Here is a 15,532-nt window from a genome sequence, read left to right as displayed (position 1 = left end):
TATTTAGTACTTAATAATGAGTCCAGTCCAGTTCAGCCATAGACTTAGATACTTGACTGTTGTTTTCAACATCTGCTTGAAAGGAGGTGGTAGTATTAATTAGTAGTAATTGCCAGGCCTACAACTAAACAAAGCAGAAATATGAATGAGCTATGTTGTGAGGATAAGGATATTTCAGTAGACAACAGAAGGTTTTGAAACTATGCCTCCCACTGCAATTTCTTGATGTGCGTCTAGAAAGGTTTGATCAATAAAGTTTGATTCTTTCCTTGAAATTTGAATAATTGCCTACAGCCTGGGGAATTTAACATCTTAAAAATTGATTACTTCTCTATAGACGAGTGTAAGTTTTGTTGACTTTCTTTGTAATCAATTGTGAGGTTCCTTGTTTGTTTTTTAAACTTCTGATCAGTAATGGCCACTCCCTGAAATGCCTCCCAGTCTCAGTTCCTTATGCTCTGGGATATTAGAATAGAGTGCCAGTCAGAAATATGTAATCCGGGCAGCCCCTGTGGCTCAGGGGTTTAGCGCCGCCTTCAGCCCAGGGCCTGATCCTGGAGACCCGGGATCGAGTCCCACGTCCGCTGCCTGCATGGAGCCTGCTTCTCCCTCTGCCTGTGTCTCTTCCTCCCTCTCTCTCTGTCTCTCATGAATAAATAAATAAAATCTTAAAAAAAAAACTATTTTAAAAAAAAGAAATATGTAATCCTGCACCTCTGCTTCTCAGAATCTGAGATAACTTTTATCAAGTTAAAGGACAGGAGGCATGATAGAGACAGAGAGAGAGTGAATATGTGAGTATTTGTCCTGCACCTGATTATGCATGATGCCTGTTGGAATGTCTGTTATTGGGCCTAGCCCTAGATCTCCAAATTCTAAACCTTGTGGAGGAGAGAAGGGAGGGAGAAATCTGAGAATCTGGGTGGTTAATAAAGTTCCTGAATGATTCTTATGCCCTTTGGGTATTGAGAATCATGGATCCAGGCACCAGAAAGGCCCATATTTGAATCCTGATGCCTCTGCTCCCTGGCTGGGGCACTCACACTGTCGCTTTTAGGGAAGTAACATCAAACTGCCCCATGTATGTTGGTGGGTTCTCTATCCATGAGGTCTTGTCACAAGAGAAAACAAGGGAATTCAGATCCAACATACTGCATCCCACTGTGCCAAGTCCAATAGGAGAATTCTTCAGAGTTCTTAATTATAACATGTTAACAAACTGTTCTGTTCCCTTTTTTTAATGCAGTTGGAGTCAAGGCTGCTTTTGTCTCTTTGTTTTGCTAAGGGAAATGCAGGCATTTGTTTCTGCTCCTTTTCTTTTAACTTCGATTCCCATAATGCATGTATTTATAGTCTGAGGAAGCAATAAAGAGAACTAGGACAAACTTGTGCTTTCAAGGCCTACCATGCAGACCCAGACAGGGACATGTCGGGTCTGCAAAGATGAGCCAGCAAGTTCTTTGTCTCTTTGAGCGTAGGCCTTTTATCATCTGCAGTCCCATCTAAATAGCTTTCTTAAAGGATAAAGTATATTATCAGGGCCTACGAAGCAACTTGTAATTATGGGCTCTCCAGTGGACTCATGTACTATTTAAAAGCAGCAAATGAAAGACAAACATATGAGGTTCCTGCTACTTAAGCTAGACCTTGGAGCCCTGGATGAACTTACCTTTAATTTAACAGTCTCTTATGTTTTCTTCACTTTTAAAATCACACAAGTAATAAATGCCATTTTGCAATAGTCGCACAATACAATTAAATAAAAAATGAAAGCTACCTCATACAAGCCACTCCAACTCTATTACCCGTGATTCTAGATTTTTCTAGAAGTGTATAAACATATATGAGATGTATATACATACACATAAGTAATTTGGACTCTTTAAATTGTAAATGAGAGAAACGCAGTTCAAAAAAAAATTTTTTTTTTTTAAGATTTTATTTACTCATGAGAGACACAGAGAGGTAGAGACATAGGTAGAGGGAGAAGCAAGCTCCCTGTGGGGAACCTGATGTGGGACTCGATCCCAGGACTCCAGGATCACAACCTGAGCCGAAGGCACTCAACTACTGAGCCACCCAGGTGCTCCAGTTAAAAAATGTTCTAAACAAATGGGAGGAATCTCTTTACTTACACAATCATACTGAAGTGAGGTACATTGACTTCAGGAATGGCCAGATCCAGAAGCTCCAACAAGTAGTTTCAATTTCTCGTATTTCTCTATCTCTTGGCAATGCCTCAGTTTTCCCTCTTTCGTGGGCTTTCTCCATATATTGGAGAGGATAGCTATCTGCAGACCTGGATTTACTTGAAACTTGGAACAGAATAATGCCCAACCCTCAATGTCATTGTCATCCCCTAAACCTACAAATATGTTGCCTGGCATGACAAAGGAGAATTAAGATTGCAGATGGAATTAGAATTGTTAATCAAATAAACTGTTTAATCATCCTTAAACTATGGATGTTATCCATATATATATATGGATTATCTGGGTAGACCCAAAGGAATCACAAGGATCCTTAAGAGTGAAAGATGTAGGCAACAGAATTAGAGTCAGAGAAGGGGATATAACAATGGTACCAAGGTTGGAGAGATGTAATGCAAGAAAGATTTGAAGTGTTGTTGCTGGATTTGAAGATGGAGAAATGGGACCATGATCCAAGGAAGCAGACAGCCTGTAGAACAAACTATAGATGAATGAGGCAAGGACATGGATTCTCCTGTACCGGCTTCAGAAGGGAACACAAGCTTGCTGACACCTTGAGACTTGAGTCATATTTCTCACCAAAGAATGATAATAACTTTGTATTCTATTAGGCCACTAAGCTTGTGGTAATTTGTTCTGGCAGCCATAGAAAATTAATCAGAGGGCAGCCCTGGTGGCCCAGCAGTTTAACGCCATCTTCAGCCCAGGGTGTGATCCTGGAGACCCGGGATTGAGTCCCATGTCAGGCTCCCTGCATGGAGCCTGCTTCTCCCTCTGTCTGTGTCTCTGCCTCTCTCTCTCTCTTTCTCTCGAATAAATAAATCAAATCTTTTTAAAAAATTAATCAGAGCCTAATAGACAAGAGATTTTTTTTCTCCTCAAAATCCAAATTTTAAAAATCTTTAGAAGACTTCTGACTAGCTAGCTTGATTTTCACCCCAGTCTCCCTCCCATCACCATGATTAGCAGAATAGGACACTGTAATTGTCTAGATCAGGATATTTTTTATGGCAGAAAAAGGGGATTAAGAGACTGATTGGCAGTCCCCTTCTTAGAATCGCATAACTGACATCAAAACAGAGAAATTCCCCAAAAGGAGAATTGTGTGAGTTTGTTGTTCATAGTTTGTTTTTTTTTAAATTGGTTAATGACATGTATTTTGTTCTGTAATCTGCTTAATTGTCTTTGCAGCATGTTTTGGAGATATTTCTATCTCAATTCATGTAGGTCCTACTTTGTTCTTTTTAGCAGCTGCATGTTATTCCATGGGGTAGATGAACCAGATTTATTTAGCCAAGTCTCCTATTGATGGACACTTAGGATGTTTCCGATCTTTGCTTACAAAGAAGACTAAATAAACATTGTATCCTTCTATATTCTGTATGTATGTTATAGGACTTTTGGTTTTGTTTTGTTTATATTCAACATTGGTATATAGAGAAGAAAGCAAGGACAAATGTAGTAGGTTGAATATGTCTAAGTCCTACCCCCCAGTACCTGTGAAAATGCCCTTAACTGGAAATATGGTCTTTGCTGATATATTTAAATGTCTTGAGATGAGATCATTCTGGATTTAGAGTGGGCCCTAAATCCAATGTGAGTGTCCTTATAAGATACAGGAAAAGAGAACACACAGAGACACAAGGAAAGGTCATGTGAAGATAGAAGCAGAGATTGGAATGGTGCCTCTACAAGCCAAGGAATGCTAAAAATTTCTGGCAGCCACCAGAAGCTAGGGGAGAGGGATAGAATGGATTCTCCCTCAGAACCTCTAGAAGGAACCAATCCTGCTGATCCCTTGATTTCTAATTTCTGGCCTTCAGAATTGTGACAGAGTAAATTTCAGTTGTTTTAAGACACCCAGTTAATGGTAATTTGTTATCGCAGCCCTAGGAAACTAAAACATAGGTTTTGAAAGCAACCAATTCTCCTGTACACCCTCATTTGGTTTGTGGCCAACTTCTTTTTTTTTTTTTAAGATTTTATTTATTTATTCATAGACACAGAGAGAGAGAGGCAGAGACACAGGCAGAGGGAGAGGGAGAAGCAGGCTCCATGCAGGGAGCCCGATATGGGACTCGATCCCCGGTCTCCAGGATCACACCCCAGGCTGCAGGCAGCGCCAAACCCCTGCGCCACCGGGGCTGCCCTGTGGCCAACTTCTAATCACCTGGGAAGACAAAGACATGACACATCAGATCATATAAAGCTGTACAGCATACAGAAGTCATTTTAATTTCTACTTCTTGTAAATGTGCTTTGTGATTTTTATTTTCTAGTGTCATTTTTGTCTAAACAAATGACAAAATTAATTTACACTTCAGAGTCAGCTCCCAATGGATAGATGGGAGAGAGGCAGACCCAGTGTAATACAAGTGGCAAAGTAAAGTGAAATCTTTACTCCCCAGGGATCCACAGCATCAAAGACCTTTAGTGGTTGTGTGTGTAAGTGGAATAAGTAAATAAAGCAAGGAGAGAAGGAGGGGAAGCAGGAGAGAAGGGGGCAGGGGGAGAGGGAGGAAAAGACAGATAAAATAGAGTATGATTATGACTAGTGAGGAACTTTGAATGCCCCATAGGGCATCTTATGAAAATGAATCCATTTATACTTAACTCCTAAACATGACTGAAAATGTTCCTAATGTGCTTGGTGTCCACTGCAATGATGCAAATTGACCAGTCCCCACTCTCACCATGCTCACCACTACTGTTTCAAGTCAGATATCAGAAATCCAGTGAGCACTATTGCAAGCAGAGAGCTAAGAATGTGATGCTTTTTGATTAGTCAAGCAACAACAAAATAAATACAATAAAGCAATTTATATGCAGATATAATCAAAGTCACAGATACATTTACTGCATTGTACTTTTTCTCATCTGCCTTCTGACGTATGTGAATTTTGGGCCAGGAAGCTTACACTTGGCAACTGGCAACTGTATTTTAACAGCAGGTCTAAATGTTTTGAAAAAAAAAAAAAAGAAAGAAAGAAAGATATTGAGATGCCTATTTACAGGATGGGCAGGCATCACTGTACGCCCTTAAACCTGCTGAAGGAGACACAATAAGTCATAGAAAGTCATGGAAAATGGAACAACTCTAAAAATTTCTACATCTTATACCTGCTGAAGTGTACCTACTTTGGCTTTCAACTTTCCAGCATGTAAATGGCCTTGGTTCCTGCCCCCTCCACTTCTGGATTTCCTTCCCCTTATCAAGGCTTATTGTAAATACCACTTCCCCTCTTTCTAACCTGGAAGGAACTTCGAAGGAACAGCTCACACATCTTACTAAGTTGGAATAATTAATATATATCCTAGAATGAGGCCATTTGGAGGCAGTAATTAGGTGAGGAAGTAAACCAGTGTTCACGAGAATTGGACCAACCAGGTTCCAAATAAGCTTTTTAATTTTTTTTAAAGCATTTTCCCTGAGTTTCTGATGAATAACCTTCTGCTTTGAGGATGCCTGAGACTAACTCTTTTGATAGCCTCTGATGTGATTGTTTTCTCAGAGCATTTACATTTGATCACAGGGCAAGGGCTGGCCATCCTCTATGGCTTCCCTCAAGAATGTGCATCTATGATGTATGTTTAATGTTTTCCCTATGTTACAGAGATACATATCATCAGTAATGCTGAGATCACAGGCAGAGACATAGGCAGAGGGAGAAGCAGGCTCCCTGTGGGGAGCCTGATGTGGACTCGATCTCAGGACCCCGGGATCGCACCCTGAGCCGAAGGCAGATGCTCAACCATTGAGCCACCCAGGCATACCCCAGTTCTACTAATTTTATCATTCTTTTCCTTCTCTTTTTGATTTGTGATTTTTTATTTCAGCCTTCAAAACTTCTATGAGCTTATTACAATATTTCCTTGCACTGAAGTTCTCATTTGGCCCCTCCCTTTACTACCCCTCTGTTGATTTCCTCTCATCAGTATCCAGAGGCCCCCCTCATGCTTCTCAGATTAAATCTTCCACTTTTATCATTGTCCGCCTCACTTTGCTTAATTAGATAATTTCAGAGACAGCTTTGAAGGCCCTAGGTGTTGCCCCCGTACTAAATGGGATAGTTATAATTATTATCTGGAAGACTGGCATCAATATCATCACCTTCTTTTCTCTTCTTTTCCGTGTCTTAGTCATCTTCATAAATAATGAAAATAGTCTTTTCTTAAATAGAAAAATTATAATTTAGTTGGGTTCTTTTCCCTGAGTTGGCCGTTAATAGGAATTGAGGCATATCTGTGTACTTCGGGCCTGGAGGAAGGAATTAGGAAAGTGAATACATGACAATATGTACTGTGAATGATCAATATCTTAGAGATTTTTTTTGTAATGACTTCTGCTTTTATTATCAAACCAACAGAAATGTGCTGTGGAGAATTTGGGTAATCCAGAAAAGTACACAGATGAAAAGACATATCACGTGTGTTTTCACCTTACAAATTTTGTGTGTATGAATATGTATGTATATGTATATTATATTGATATTACTTTATTTTTACACACATAAAAAGGTTAACCTGAACATGTTTTCTAACATCTTAAGCTTAATGCATTGTGGACATTTAAATTATTTTTTTTACATCAGCATGACCATAGGGCCCCACTTTATACAGATTTAACTAGCCCCCTATGAACAAGTATTTGAGTTCCAAACAACAGTTAGTCCAACAATTAATTGTACTAGTATAAACAATGCTGCAATCAACTTCCCTTATGTATAGCTGTGATAGCTTTTTAAAAATAATTATTTCTTCAACAAAAATTTCTGAAGTTAGATTTGCTGTTTAAAGACATGAAATTTGAGTGATCATTAGGTATACAGGAAAACACCCAGAAGATTGAACTAACTCATACCATTGTCTTGGTTTGGGTTAGAAGAGAACACACCATGTCAAAGAAGCTCTTTCCCGGTCTTTGCTCATCTTAAACAACAAACACTGGATAGTCTTTTTTACTGGGTAGTCTTTTTCTGGCTACATGTATTTTAGAAATGTCAAAGACCATGGCCTGCCTTCCTTCTACAACTCCCTTCTAGTGTTCTGTTTTGCAGTTTAATGTGTCAGAGCAGATGATTAGTCTGCATCTAATTTAATTCTATTTATCTTCTCTCAATTTTTTTCTTTTTTTTAATATCAGTTTGGTATGCATTTGCCTTTCCAAGTGTTAAGAGCAACTTTTCTCTTGTTTTATGTGTGGTTCATGTTTTCATTAGAATTATTAATGTATTCATATATCTTTTTTTACTTCACAATATAATATAAATTCATGAAACCTTTGAGTAGTATTGTATATGAGATGTCATTTAGCCTTCCTTGCAAAATTTGTTTATAAAAGCAAGACCTGTTTGTTCAGGGAAGTTAACATTCTGACTCAAAGGGAAAATACCTGAGGGTCTCAGAGTGATCTACCTACAAGTGTATAAACTAAATGCTGAAGTAGCATTCTGAGATCTCTACACTGAGATATCTTAGAAACCGAACAGAGAACTGGAGGAGCTCGTCTCCATAAACTGAGACCTCGAACAAACATGAGGACACTATGGCATAGGGGGGATAAGCACGGATAGACAGCTTTAGAACCAGTCTTACCTCAAAGTCCCAGTTTCCTTTTTGTTATAATGGGGAGATACTAACATTCATTTGGAGAATCACTATGATGGTTAAATGAGGTAATATGCTTTCAAGTGCTTTATAAGGTGGTTGGCACAGGAATTACAACTCAATAAAAGATTATAGAGGAAGAAATATTTTAAGAAGCAGCGAGGTGATCCCTGGGTGGCTCAGCAGTTAGGTGCCTGCCTTCAGTCCAGGGCGTGATTCTGGAGTCCCAGGATCGAGTCCCACATCGGGCTCCCTGCATGGAGCCTGCTTCTCCCTCTGCCTGTGTCTCTGCGTCTCTCTTTCTCTGTGTCTCTCATGAATAAATAAATAAATAAAATCTTAAAAAAAAAAAAAGAAGCAGCGAAAATCCTACATTAAGTGAATTTGTGCTGGAAATGCATAAAAGGGATATCAGAACTGATTCTCCTCATATAGAAATCAAGGATATAATATACCCTTTTTTCTTTGTGATAAAAAATGCTACAAATAACCTAGAACCTTCCTAAACTTAATTTTAATCAATTACAGCAGAACTTCTTTACTTCTTACAGAAGCATGTCCCCCCATCTGATAGAACTTTGAATTCTCAATGGAAATATGCCCAGTCACAATACATTTTGCAGTTTGGGACACCAACCTGAACCAGGTGAAAAGTGCCCAAAACGTAGAGATTGTAGGAACAAAGTCTATCTGAACAAAGTCAGAAAGGAGAGGTTATGGCCATCTCAGGACTGCAGTTGGGTATTCCTGACTTCTGAGCTGGAGGTTCTAATTATTACCATATGCTGGATACATTCTATGGCCTTGAGCACTCATAACATAGAAAGGAAGACAAATAGGGAGGTAAATAAATAATGGCAATGTGGCAAATGTGACAATAAGTACATGCACTGAAAGGAATGATTTCATAGGGTGAGGTACAAACATCACAAAAACAACTTCTACTTCCTCGAATTTCACAAGTACAGCAGGGATCTCAGGTCTTTCAGTATCTTGGGAGATTTGTGAACCACCTGGCGTACATTATGTCAAAATCAAAGTCCCAGATTAGAGGGAATTCCGAGAATCATTCATATTCTGTCCCTTTCAGTCATCCCTCTTCTCTGTAGGAGATACATGGAGCAGGGGAGTGTAGGTTAATGGAAGCTTAACAGAAGAAATACCTTCATCCTTTGCTTGGCAAGTTTGAACTCATCTGTAATACACTATACATGTCTATGATTCCCCTGCCAAACCTTGAAATCTTTGATTTCTTGATTTCAAATATCCAGAGGAAGGAATGGTCACACTTCACCTTGCACACACAGCCTTGTTCATGGAGGGCTTTAATAGTGTTTGCAGCCATGCTTATTTAACAAGGGGTTCTAACTTGTATGTCATCCTTGCACAGGGGCCATGTTAATCCTCTCAGTATCCTTCCAATTTTAGTGTATGTGCTACCAAAGCAAGTACAAAGAGTTCTAACTTGGACAAGAAAGAAAGACAGGGTACTAAGGAAATGATCTGACCATTTAATAGTTATACTTTAGTGATATGGGAGCAAAACTAGGGTGATTTTTCCCACTTCCAAGGGCATTGCTTACTCCATTAGCCTAAGACCATTGCTGCTTAGTGTTTTCCCTTACACACACTTAAATTCAAATCATTACCTTACCACCTGCCAGCCTTGGGAAAGTTACCTAACGAATTAATATGTACTGAATGCTGACTGTATATGTGGTAGTGTCCTTATAGTGTTTTACATATGTGGATTTGGCCCACCCTCCCAACTCTGTGAAGAAGAAATTATTATTAGTATTATCATTAGATATTGATCAGGATCACATAGCAAGTAGGTGAAGCTGGAAACAGAGTCCAGACTATTAGCCCCAAAGCTCATATCTCATGCACAAGGCCATGGTGCCTCCAGAACAGTAGGTCAGTTTCAGCATTTGCAAAAATGGGATGATGCTGACCATTCTTCAGGGCAGCAGTAGGATTAAATAAGATTGGTTTTGGCAATCAAATAGTATCAAATAATAGGGTCTCTGCCCAAAAAAAAAGGGAATCTTTTTGGAAGAATCCACAGGTGTAGCAGTTAGGCTGGCCACAGATGGTACAATTGTCACACACCACTGACCATGGCGAGTGAATCCACGTTGCTTTTAATTTATTCTCTTTTTCTCATCTTTCTACCTTCTATTCTCTCTATATTACTTGCAAGTATCTGGTTAAGTAGGTTAAAATGATGGCATTCCATTCTCTCATGGTCTTCATTTCTCGCTATTTGGATCATTTTTAGTCAACAAATGAGTTGGCTTTCCCAAAACTACCTGCTTTGACATTTTTCGCTTGAATTGCAATATGTTCTTTCAAAGGTGAATGATCAGAAACTATTGTCTGCAAGTCAACAATACACTCAGAGGCAGAGAGCCAATGCAGTTTTGTTAGTTGCTTTAATTACTGTGTGTGTGCTTAGGTTTTTTGGATAGCTGTTATTCTTGTTGAAAGGAATTGAATGCACATAAGTAACTCTTCCACAGACATTGTTTGAGCCCTGCATAATGCAGAGCTAGCCGTGAGCAAAAAGCAAGGAACTATCAGATAAATCAGAACTGGGGTTAGATTCTAGCAAGGAGCAGGTAGTAGGGTAAAGAAGATAGGCTGAGAAAGATACATAAGACAGAGAACTGCCATTCATTAAAAAGGTGAAGGTAATGGGCTGTGGTGGCTTAGAGAGGAGAGAGATTGGTTCCATCAAGAATGATCATGGAGGGCTTTTTGAAGATGGTGGCAATTGAATAGGACCTTGAAGGACATAGAGAATGTGGACTATGGTATGGTAAACCAGAAAGGATGAAGGACATTTCAGCTCTGCAGAACACATCTGGAGAGTAGTATAGGACTATGGAGACTTTAAGAAGAAGGTTAATTTTTATAAAGAAAAAAAAATGACCTAATTTGCTGAGGAAATAAATAAGGAATTAATCAGATTAATAGCTCTGAACTCATTTCTCACCATTCTTCTCTGGCTCACAATTCCTCCAATACACTACTACCTTGGGGCTTTGCACTTGCCATTCCCTATGATCTGAAAACTTTTTCTAGGTTTTTGCTTGGCTGATTCTGCTTTGCTTTCACATTTCAGTTCAAATAACCTCTTTTAGAGAGAGCCTGACCTTTATGATGAGGTTGCCCTCCCTCACTACCCCATTCATGCCAACCACCCCCCTATCTACCTACACACATATACCTCCTCAGCAGTCACTTACTATGACAACATCCTTGTTTGTTTCATAGCACTTTCCATACTGTCTTGTTTAATACACTATGCCTGGCACAGAGAATCTCAATTCTAGTATATTTCTAACCCATGTATCTACATCACATCAAAATACTAGTTTTCATGCAATCCCAGAGACCTGAAACTTTTGGTTTTTCCTTCTATAACAATGAATGTGAAAATGCTTCCCTTAAAGCATGTTAGAATCACTGGAACTTTTGAAACCACAGATAATTGAGCCTTAACCCAGAATAATTAAGACCAAATCCCTGCAGGTGAAGCTCAGGCCATGTCAATATATTGCTCCTTTGCTGGTTCTAGTGGACAGTCCCAATTAAGAACCAATGCTTTGAAAGGAGAATGCAAGAGCAGGCACCTTTACTGCTGGTAGTTCCTTTCTTGCCTGCTCTGGCAGGGTGGGAGTGAATCCCAGGATCAGGGGCACAGGATTAGCCAGGTCCCAAACAAATATACACAATCTGGAAATCAAAGCAATATACATTTCCTTCATTCCACAAAAGATTAAGGCATGTCTACTATGTGCTAGGAACTGTCCCAAAGAAGTTCAGAGTTGAGTGAACCAAACATTGTGGTGGGCATTCTACCCTTTAGGTCCCACAAAATGCTAAACTTCTCTTGGAGACAGCACTGCTTGACTCCAGGGTTTGGTCGTGAACCAAGTAGGATATTCTCATTAGAATTCCGAAGGAGTATTTCCTCAAATCTTCACTTAACCAATGACGTTATTTCCCAGAGTGTAATAACATGTTCCAGAAGTGCCATTTCTTTCAGAATATGATTCAGAGTCATTGCTTTTGTCAGAGGCTCATCATGCTATTTTTCTATAATTTCATGTACTAGTACCCTTCCTATCCCTTGGTCTTCTCCAGCCACACTCTCCTCCATTCTCAGGACCCCGTAAGTTCTGCTTCCATATGGTTGCACAATTTGCCCTTCCTAGTATCTGCTCAAACATCATCTCCTCAATGAACCCCTCCCTGACCTCTTCATCTAAATAGTACCCTAATTCCTCTCCATCTCTTTGCCCTGCTTCATTTGCTTTATAGCATTTATATATTTATTGTTTATCTCTTCATTTTCTGTTTTCCCTAAGAGAACATAAGCCCAAAGAGAACTGGACCATCTTCTTCTCATTCATTGCCATATCCCCAGCATCTAGTACAGTGCCTGGTACATAATAGATGTTCCATAAGTATTTGCTGAATGAATGAATTTTTAATGAATGAATTTAATAAGGTTTTATTCTCATCGTATTCATACTTGTGGTTATCTTTTATTGAGGGCAAGTTGATACTAGGTTTACAATTAGAGGTAAATGGATTGCTTCTTAAGTGAGTTATTATAAGAAACAAGGGAATCAATATAAAGAAAAATATTAAATAAATAGAAGCATGAGTGGTTCATAGATGTGGCATAACTTGTGATAGTGATAAGAGAGGGGCTGACATCTGGGAAACCCTGGTCTAGCACAGATCGGGAAACAAAGAGGAAAGAACACGCCTGGAAGTAAGGGGAACACCATCCAGTCATCCAGATCAGGATGCTGAATGATAGATGTCACCTACCCCTAGTTGCAATCTTTTGCTGTGTTGAGGCACCATTCAGCTATGTGCTCTACACAGTGTGGGGATAAGCATGATTGAGAATCCGTTTCCATCTTCAAAGTGTGAACCTCAGAGATAACCATGGGCACCTTGATGATAGAAATCAAAATGTGATAAATATAAGAAAGGCCGATAAAGGCCACAAAAGAGCAGCATTTGTTTCTCCAGGGAAAATCTCCAGGGAAAATGACAAGTTTGACAGGACCTTGAAAAAATGGGTGACTTCAACAGGCAGAAATGGGGGCTAAGGAATTCCAGAAAGAGGGGACAGCTGGAGTAAAGCCAGACAGAATAGAAGCAGCAAAGAATTTGGGGAAAGGAGATCACAGAGCACTATGGGGGAAAAAAAAGTTTGGGCTTTCCTGGAAAACTCATGTAGCACTTCCTGTTTGCTGGCGTTCATTTATTATTGCGTCCATGTCCTCACAAAAAAGGAGCTTCCGGAAGGTATTTCTGCTTCCAAACAACTGAACTCAAATCCTTTTTCTTTCTAGAATGAAAAAATCTGGAAAACCCCATCCTACCATTTCCATTGTAAGCACACAGGCAGCAATCAACTGCTGCCCTATATTTGCATTAAAAGGATGCCTGGCCTTGATTAAAAACTCCAGGGAATGGTGGCATTGCTTGCCAGAGTTCTGAGCAGCACTATGGATAGAGAACTGTTCTCCATCAGCACCAAAAATCCAAATAAATCTACCCTCAGAACTATCAAGAGCCCAGACAAAGCAAAAAGGCTCCTAATGCAGTCCTTCATCCTTGAAAAAGAGATTTCCCCTAATAGCCAAATGCATAAGCCTTCCTGCTCCCTCTCCCCAGCAACCTCCTGATGTGTAATTAATCTCCTTTGCATGGCTGTATCCTGCTACTTTGCAGTATTGCGCCCCCCATGTGTGAAGCTCACGACCTCAGTGTCCATTTTTTAAAAGTTAATACGATTTAATGTGGCACTCTATCTTCCCAAGAGTTAACATCCCACTTAATTTTATCAAAGGTCTTTGTCTTGAGTTACAGCCTGGAAGAGATTCTAGGGAAGATTTTATGATATTAAATAATATAGAGAGAAATGAACCACCCTTCCCAGTGGTTCAGAAGCTCTTGCTGGTCCCTAGCTCCCTTCCTACATGCTTAATATCTGATTTTGATTTTGAGAAAAAAAAATCCACTTGAAAGATAACAGCAGGAGAGAAATATTCTCTCTCCCAACCATCCTTCCCTCTCTCTCTCTGAATTAAAAAAAAAAAAAAATCCATGGAGTCTCCCTCTTGATCTCCCTTTGTCATTAACATCTCATTTTAAACCAAAGTGTGTTTCACAGAATGTTAATGGCTGTTACACAACCTCAATTTGAAGCCAAATAAACTTTTGGGAAAACTGAGTTAAACAGTTGAGTAGGTATATTTACCGAGGTCAGGTAATAAAACCTTTAATGGTGACTCTGCTCTATTAATATTCAAGAGGGCTGTGTAATTTGTAGCATTTCCCAAATTTAGTGTTTCCATGGAACCCTTTTTTGATATAGTGTCTGGAGAGACATGAGTTCATCAACTAGTGTTGAAATAGCAAAAAGAGGCCTGTCTCTATGACAGATGCTCAGATGTTTCCCCAGAAATTGCAACTCCCAGGGCAGTTAGGATTGCTGCCTGAAAAACCACAAGGAAGGTCAAGTCACAGGAGTGGTGTTCAACTGGGAGGAGAGGTAGGAGGTCTCCTCACAATTTCCATTCCACCTTCTCTCCAATTTTCTCATGTATATAATGGAGAGTAATAATACCTACCTCTCAGAATTGTTAATAGAATTGTTCAGATGACTAATTTGGAATAATTTAAGTAAAAATTCTCAGCAACATAGCAGAAAGTAAGCATACATTCAGTTAACAGTAGCTGGTATCCCAAGGTCCTCTAGGGAATGTTTCTCAAATTTTACCATGCATATAATCTCATTGGAGTTTGTTACAATGAAGATTCTGATTCAGGGGGTCTGGGATGGGGACTGAGATTTTGTGATCTGATGCTCCTAGTTTAAGGACTATAATTTGAGAAGCAAGCTTTTCAGAGATACAAAAAAATAAAAATAAAACAGAGTCACCACTTTTAAAGTTATAACACAGAGAGAAATTAGACATACAGTGAACTAGCTTAACGGCAAGTAGAGGCTGGTACAAAGACACCAGTTGGGAGGACAAGGTTATTCTCACACTAGTTCACACTTGCTTTAGAGGGGAGTCAAAGCTGACTTTGAATGATGAGTAGGCAAGGAATTCTGAGGCCTGGCTGTGCCAGAAAGGAAACACATTCATGGAGGTAGGAAAGCATATGGTTAACTTAGGAGATGCTCATAGTTCTAGGGAGCCTTGAGCCTAATGGTAAGGAGGAGGAGGCAGGTGTACAGTGCTCCATGAATCTGCACATCTGTGTCACAAGTGTCAACAAAGTGTGGGATAAGAGAGTTATAAGCAAATGCATTAGTTTTCCAGAGCTGCTGTAACAAAATCCCACAAACTGAGTGTATTCAAACAACAGAAATTTATTATCTTGCAGTTCTAAAGTCTACATATCTGAGATCCAAGTGTTAACAGCACCATGCTCCCTCTAAAAACTGCAGGGGAATCATTCCTTGACTCTTCCTAGTTTCCAGTGGTTGATGGCAGTCTTTGGCATTCCTTGACTTGCAGCAGCTGCCTCACTCCAGCCTCTGCATCCCTCATCCTGCAGTGTTCTTCCTGTATATTTCTGTTTTCATATGGCCATCTTCTTATGAAGACACCAGGCATATTGGATTATGGGCCCAACCTAATCTAGGCTGACCTCATCTTAACTAGTTTCCA

General features: G+C 39.6%; 1 protein-coding gene and 1 pseudogene across 2 annotated transcripts in view; one reads left to right on the top strand and one right to left on the bottom strand.

Moving 5' to 3' along the window:
• The window catches only part of SYNPR (synaptoporin), a 290,191-nt gene that overhangs the window by 203,037 nt on the left and 71,622 nt on the right, over positions 1-15,532 (top strand). The window lies entirely within an intron of this gene.
• LOC112666121 (U6 spliceosomal RNA) lies at positions 9,171-9,269 on the bottom strand (annotated as a pseudogene).

Source organism: Canis lupus, chromosome 20, assembly GCF_003254725.2.
Source record: "Canis lupus dingo isolate Sandy chromosome 20, ASM325472v2, whole genome shotgun sequence".
NCBI classification, from domain to species: Eukaryota; Metazoa; Chordata; class Mammalia; order Carnivora; family Canidae; genus Canis; species Canis lupus.
Note: the sequence above shows the minus strand (reverse complement) of the source record. Positions and strands in the feature narration are given on the sequence as shown.